The sequence below is a fragment of the Chelon labrosus genome (genome assembly GCF_963514085.1).
Source record: "Chelon labrosus genome assembly, chromosome: 5".
NCBI lineage: Eukaryota > Metazoa > Chordata > Actinopteri > Mugiliformes > Mugilidae > Chelon > Chelon labrosus.
Genome location: NC_140341.1, coordinates 5,920,034 through 5,926,033, shown reverse-complemented (window position 1 = coordinate 5,926,033; position 6,000 = coordinate 5,920,034). Strand labels below are relative to the sequence as shown.

The 6,000-nt window shown below is 44.9% G+C and overlaps 1 pseudogene across 1 annotated transcript; it reads left to right on the top strand.

Moving 5' to 3' along the window:
- The first annotated feature begins 279 nt into the window (after positions 1-279).
- LOC311488803 (olfactory receptor 10K1-like) lies at positions 280-1,195 on the top strand (annotated as a pseudogene). The gene has a single exon. The product of its transcript is annotated as an olfactory receptor 10K1-like (transcript).
- Positions 1,196-6,000: the final 4,805 nt, after the last annotated feature.

The window sequence follows — 6,000 nt, the reverse complement described above, 5'->3', positions numbered from 1 at the left end:
CCTATCATTGGTTTTTATTGATTCTAAAAATTGACAATTATAACTCAAGTTCAAAAGCTTTTCCTTTCCACACAGCAAACCACCACTGATTCGGATCTTTTAACATCTGATGTTGTTGACAGGAGAGCAGGGGGTTTAATGGGATCCACTGAGGGCAAGGCTGGCTCATAAAAACGGTCCACAGAGCCTGAACACCTCAGTTTGAAGTTAGATTTCTGTTTGTGCTTCAAACTCAGTACACTTCAATTTAGGTAATAATCTATTGCAAGAAATTCTCTATATGTTATAAAGATATAGAGACTTAAAAGACAACCTTAGACAGCCTTAATGGAAAATAAACAAAATGACACATATTTGATTCTTGAGGGGTATGTGGGAGTGAACAAGTACAGATATCTCTATTTTGTGATCATGCTTACAGCTTATATTCTGATACTCTGCAGTAATTCTACTATTGTTTGTCTCATTGTGGTTCACAGAAACCTCCATGAACCTATGTACATGTTCATTGCTGGTTTGTTAACAAACTCTGTTCTTTTCAGCACTCTCATCTACCCAAAGCTTCTGATTGACCTTTTGTCTGAAAAACAAACCATGTTGTATTCTGTGTGTCTCTTTCAGTGGTTTGCATATTACTCTCTGGCTGGTGCAGAATTCTTTCTGTTGGCAGCGATGGCTTATGACAGATATGTGTCCATATGTAAACCTCTGCAATATTCAACTATCATGAGGAAAACTAATGTCAACATTTTGCTGGTTTTAGCTTGGCTTCTGCCGAGTTGTCAGGTTGGACTGCCAATTTCACTCAATGCGAATAAAAAACTCTGTAAATTTACTTTTAAAGGTATCATATGCAACAGCACAGTTTACAAGCTTCACTGTATCAGCTCGACATTTTTAAACATTTATGGTTTAGTTGGTTTTGTGAACATTGTATTTCTCCCTCTGCTCTTCATACTTTTTACTTACACCAGGATATTCATAATAACCTATCGAAGCTGTAGAGAAGTCAGGAGAAAAGCTGCACAGACCTGCTTGCCGCACCTGATTGTTTTAATCAACTTTTCCAGTTTGAGTGCCTATGACGTACTTCTTCTTCGGCTGGAAGTTGATTTCCCAACAATTGTGCGGTTCATAATGACTTTACAAATGATTTTGTATCATCCTCTGTTCAATCCCATCATATATGGACTAAAAATGAAGGAGATTTATAAACATCTTAGAAAGTTGTTCTTTCCAAGCACACTGGTGTAATGTAAGTGTCCTAATAAAAACAGATTGAGTGTGAGGGGTTTGTTCCTCAGAGTAGTACACAGCAAAGAACATTAACAGCTTGATCTGACAACCACTAAATGAGATGTCTGATGCAATTTTTGCTTGTACTTTTATTGCAACAGTTAGTCACAAGTTTAATTCTTAATTTAGTCAAACTGAGGCTCATATTCTTGTGATTTCACAACATGCTCAGTGCAAGTTCAAATTGAAAAGTCTTGATATGCTTGCAGTCTTTCAAAAAGGAATCATAACCTGACCTATTCATTTTCAAGTCTGTTTTTAATTCTCTGAATTAAAATAAGCTTTCTACAATGCTTTTCCCTCTCTGTGTATCATTAAAGTGCATCCATGTAGGTCAAAATTACCGTGGTGTAAATGAATCAAGTACAATAGAAATGTACTTAGTATTTAATGTTAGATTCTTTTGTAGTTTCTACTCCTCTACATTTATGTGACAGCTGTGGGTATTGTACAGTAGATAAAGTCTTGTGGTATACGGTGTATTGGTGAACACAGCAGTGGACCTGGTTTCGATTCTGCAAATGTAGCGGTAGTGTTCGTGCGTTGTGTTTATGGACACCAACAGAGACCGAACCACTGTTTTCGTCGGTTTATTTGTTGTACCTGGCAGAACAGTATACAATCAGTCTCAGTAGAACTTTCAAATAACTCGCTCTCACACAGGGAGACAGCGCAGGAAAACTGTGCTATTAGCTACTGTGCATAAGCACTACACGTACCTGGCAGAACAGTATACAATCAGTCTCAGTAGAACTTTCAAATAACTCGCTCTCACACTGTAGCACAGGAAACAGTACAAAAACATAACTTAAGACACCCACTTAAATACGAAATTTAAAAGTATAAGGGTAAATATTTCTGGAGCTAGCATCATGTGCACTCACCAGGGAGACAGCGCAGGAAAACTGTTACGGTCTCCCAGGGTGCACGACCCTAATTCGCAGGGGTGCTGCGTTCAATAACCTTAAAATAATGTCGTAACTGACGACTAGTGTGAGAGGTGGCAAGTGGAGTCACATTAACTCCGTTACACTCCCCCCTACTGATCTCCACTTGCCCATACAAACCAAAAGAAATACAGTAACCGAGACTAGATACCAGGTACCAATAACATCTCATGAGGAGGAAATGGGCAAAAACAAAACGTAAAGGGTACAGTGCTGTTAAGATCACAGATGCCAAGTAAACCAGTCACAAGACTATTCCTGAAGAATTAGAATGAGGAAGGGTTGCAAAACCTTCCAGCACCCATAGGTAAACACGCCCAAATACATGTTAAATAACTTGCAGATCATGGTATAAAACAGCACACACAATATCCACCTGGACACATCCATGCCAATAGTCACACACAGGTGTCATTACGTCATTACTGCAGAAGAAAATGAGAGAGAGAGAAGAAAAAAAAATAAATAAAAAATTTAAGAAGAACCAAACCCTCCTAATAAGTGAAGGAACTCATAGGCTATACATTCACCACTAAACACGTGAAACACAAAATACACACAAAATAACCCTAACGACCAGCAAGAACCTTCTGGTGCATGTTCTGAATAAGTCTGACAACTGGTCTAACAACCCTGCCGTACCTAGTACGTACTCCCTGTAGGCTGTCACAGGTAAGGCTTCGTCCAGTCTCAGATGCCACAACTGACACAGCACCAGGAGACGGCAAGTCAACAGGAAAAGTAGAAACGGCAAGTCGAAAGTCTGGCAAGTCAACAGGACAGTCAGCATCAACAACAGCAGGAACACAAGGATCAGACCGTGTCTGTCAGACACGGTCTGGCCTGGCCCGTCAAGTCTGCATGAAATGGGATCATCAGGGCGAGTTTCGTCAAGTCCATTCTGATCATGTTCATCAACATCGGCCATGGTAGGCAACGGTTCTCCTGTGGAGAGAGGGAGCTGCGAAATCCAACAGACAGTCCTGTCCTCCGGTCCACATCCAGGAAGAGCAAAATCACTGTCACGCTCAGCACCCATCACAGGCTCATCCACAGCTTCATCAGTCAGATCACTGACAAAGGATTCACAATCCTCCGGATCAGCAGGGAGAGGAAGGAAGTTAACAGGCATGATAAGGTTCCTGTGCACCACTTTCTCCTGGTCTGTTGCACAGTTCCTGAGTCTGAAGGTGTGAGTGTCATCCTGTTTGTCTACAACGATGTAGAGGTGACTTTCCCAGCGATCAGCCAACTTCCTTCGACCTCGTTCTCCTTTGTTTGCCAGCAGGACTCTGTCCCCAACCTCCACAGGTGCACCCCTCACCTTACGATTGTAGAGCTCAGACTGTTTCTGTTGTTGTTTCGTGGTCGAAACTTGAGCAATCCTGAGAGCCTCTGCCAAGTCACGCCGTAGACCCTGCACATAGACATCATAGTCCACCACTTGCTCATCCATAAGCACAGACTGGAACATCATGTCCACAGGCAACCTGGGAATTCTGCCGAACATCAGAAGAAAAGGAGCAAAGCCTGTGGTTTCATGGACTGTCGCATTGTAGGAGAAGGTGAGTGAACGCAGAAGCTGGGGCCATTTATGCTTGGCTCTTGGTGGAAGAGCTCTGATCATGTTTCCCAGGGTGCGATTGAACCTTTCGACCGCTCCGTTGCCCATTGGATGGTAAGGTGTCGTATGAGACTTTTCAACACCAGCAACTTTTAGCATCTCTGCAATCAGGCTGCTCTCGAAGTTTGCACCCTGGTCTGAGTGCACTCGCTCTGGAAAGCCATACACACAGAAAAAGTTGTTCCAGAGTTGATGAGCGACAGCTTTAGCTGACTGGTTGGGACAGAGGTAGGCCTGAGCTAGCTTAGTGAAATGGTCGGTCACAACAAGGACATCTAGAGATTTGTTGGACGAATCTTCTGCTGACCAAAAATCAATGCAGACCAACTCAAGAGGTCTAGAGGTCTTAACACTCTCAAGTGGTGCCCTGGCCTCAGGTTCAGGGGACTTACTGACCAGGCAACGGCGACATTGCTGCACATAGTCTTTGATATCCTTCTCCATCCCAATCCAGTAGAACCGCTGCCTAGTCAGATAGAGCGTCCTCTTCTGCCCTTGGTGACCTGCCTCATCATGGACACCTTTCATGACCTTATCCTTCAGGTTAGTTGGTACGACATACCGATAAGTCCTCCTTTTTGTCACAGCATCCCTGGAAGAGCGATACAGAACACCTGCTTTGATGGTAAGTTGCTCCCAGTGTCGAAGAAGCCGCAAGACTTCCGCTGGTTCATGTGGGCGTTCTCGTCTCGATGGCTGTCTTTGGCGTTCCACAAAATAGAGTACCCGACCCAAGCACGGATCAGCACGTTGCATCGATGTCAGTTTATCTCTGGGCAAAGGTCGGCAGTCAGACAACTCAGATGGCAGAAGCGGGTGAGTGAGCTGCGGCAAACAGAACGCATGAGGGGACAAGCTGTCTGTCTCCAACGAATATTCCAGAACAGCAGACACTGACTTCGAGGAGATAGGCGTATGCTGGGGCACTGCCACTGCACTGCTGGAGGCCACAGTCAGAGGATGCTGCTGCAGGTAGCTGAGTGGATCACAGGACACCCGAAACGCATCCTGCACACAGTCAGGTGCTAAGGCATTTGCTTCCTCCAATAGTGCACCATAGGGGACAGTTGTGAGCCGATGGAGAACACTGGGGTGCACAAAAGGCTCACGGCTGAGAGCGTCAGCCACCACATTTTTAGGACCGGGAATGTATCTGATGTCAAAGTCGTATGGGGCCAGTTTTGACACCCACCTCTGCTCACAGGCGTCCAACTTGGGCTTACTGAGAAGGTAAGTAAGCGGGTTGTTGTCGGTCCATACAGTGAACCGGTTTCCTCTCAACCAGTGGCTGAACTTGTCGCACACAGCCCACTTAAGTGCGAGGAATTCCAGCCTGTGTGCTGGGTAGCGAGACTGGGCATACGTAAGCGATTTGCTAGCAAATGCAATGGGCCTAGCAACATCGTCACCATCAACTAGCTGAGACAACACTGCCCCAAGGCCATTGGAGGAGGCATCAACTGACAGGAGGAACGGCCTGCTGAAGTTGGGGTGAGCAAGAGTGATGTCATTTAGCAAAGCCTGCTTTAGCTTTCCAAAAGCTTCGCTGCATGCAGGAGTCCAATCAGCACAGGAAAGGTCCCGAGATACAGGTGGGTTCTTCTTACCCTTGGTACGCCTCGGCCTTTTCAGACCAGACGTCAGTGCAAACAAAGGCTTGCTGATACTAGAGTAGCCCTCAAAAAACTGCTGATAAAATCCCACCATTCCAAGAAAGGACCTAATCTTGGTGGGGGATGGGATGTCCGTGCCCTCCACCATTAAATCCTTCTCCTGCAAGTCAACAATGGCTTTGACTTTCTCTGGATCAGTTGAAATGCCTTCTTTAGTCACAATATGGCCCAGAAACTTCACAGAAGGCCTCATGAACTGACACTTTTTGGGGGCTAACTTCAGGTTGTGTGCCTTCAATCTCTCGAACACCATCTCCAACCTCTGCAATGCCAGCTGTTCATTGGGGGCAAACACGAGGATGTCATCAAGATAACACAAAAGTCTCAGAAAGTTTTGATCGCCAAAAATAGCCATCATCATCCTCATGAATGTGGCTGGGCTGTTGCAAAGTCCTTGTGGGAGCCTGTTGTACTCATACAGCCCAAATGGAGAGGTGAAAGCCGTGAACTTCTTGTCCTC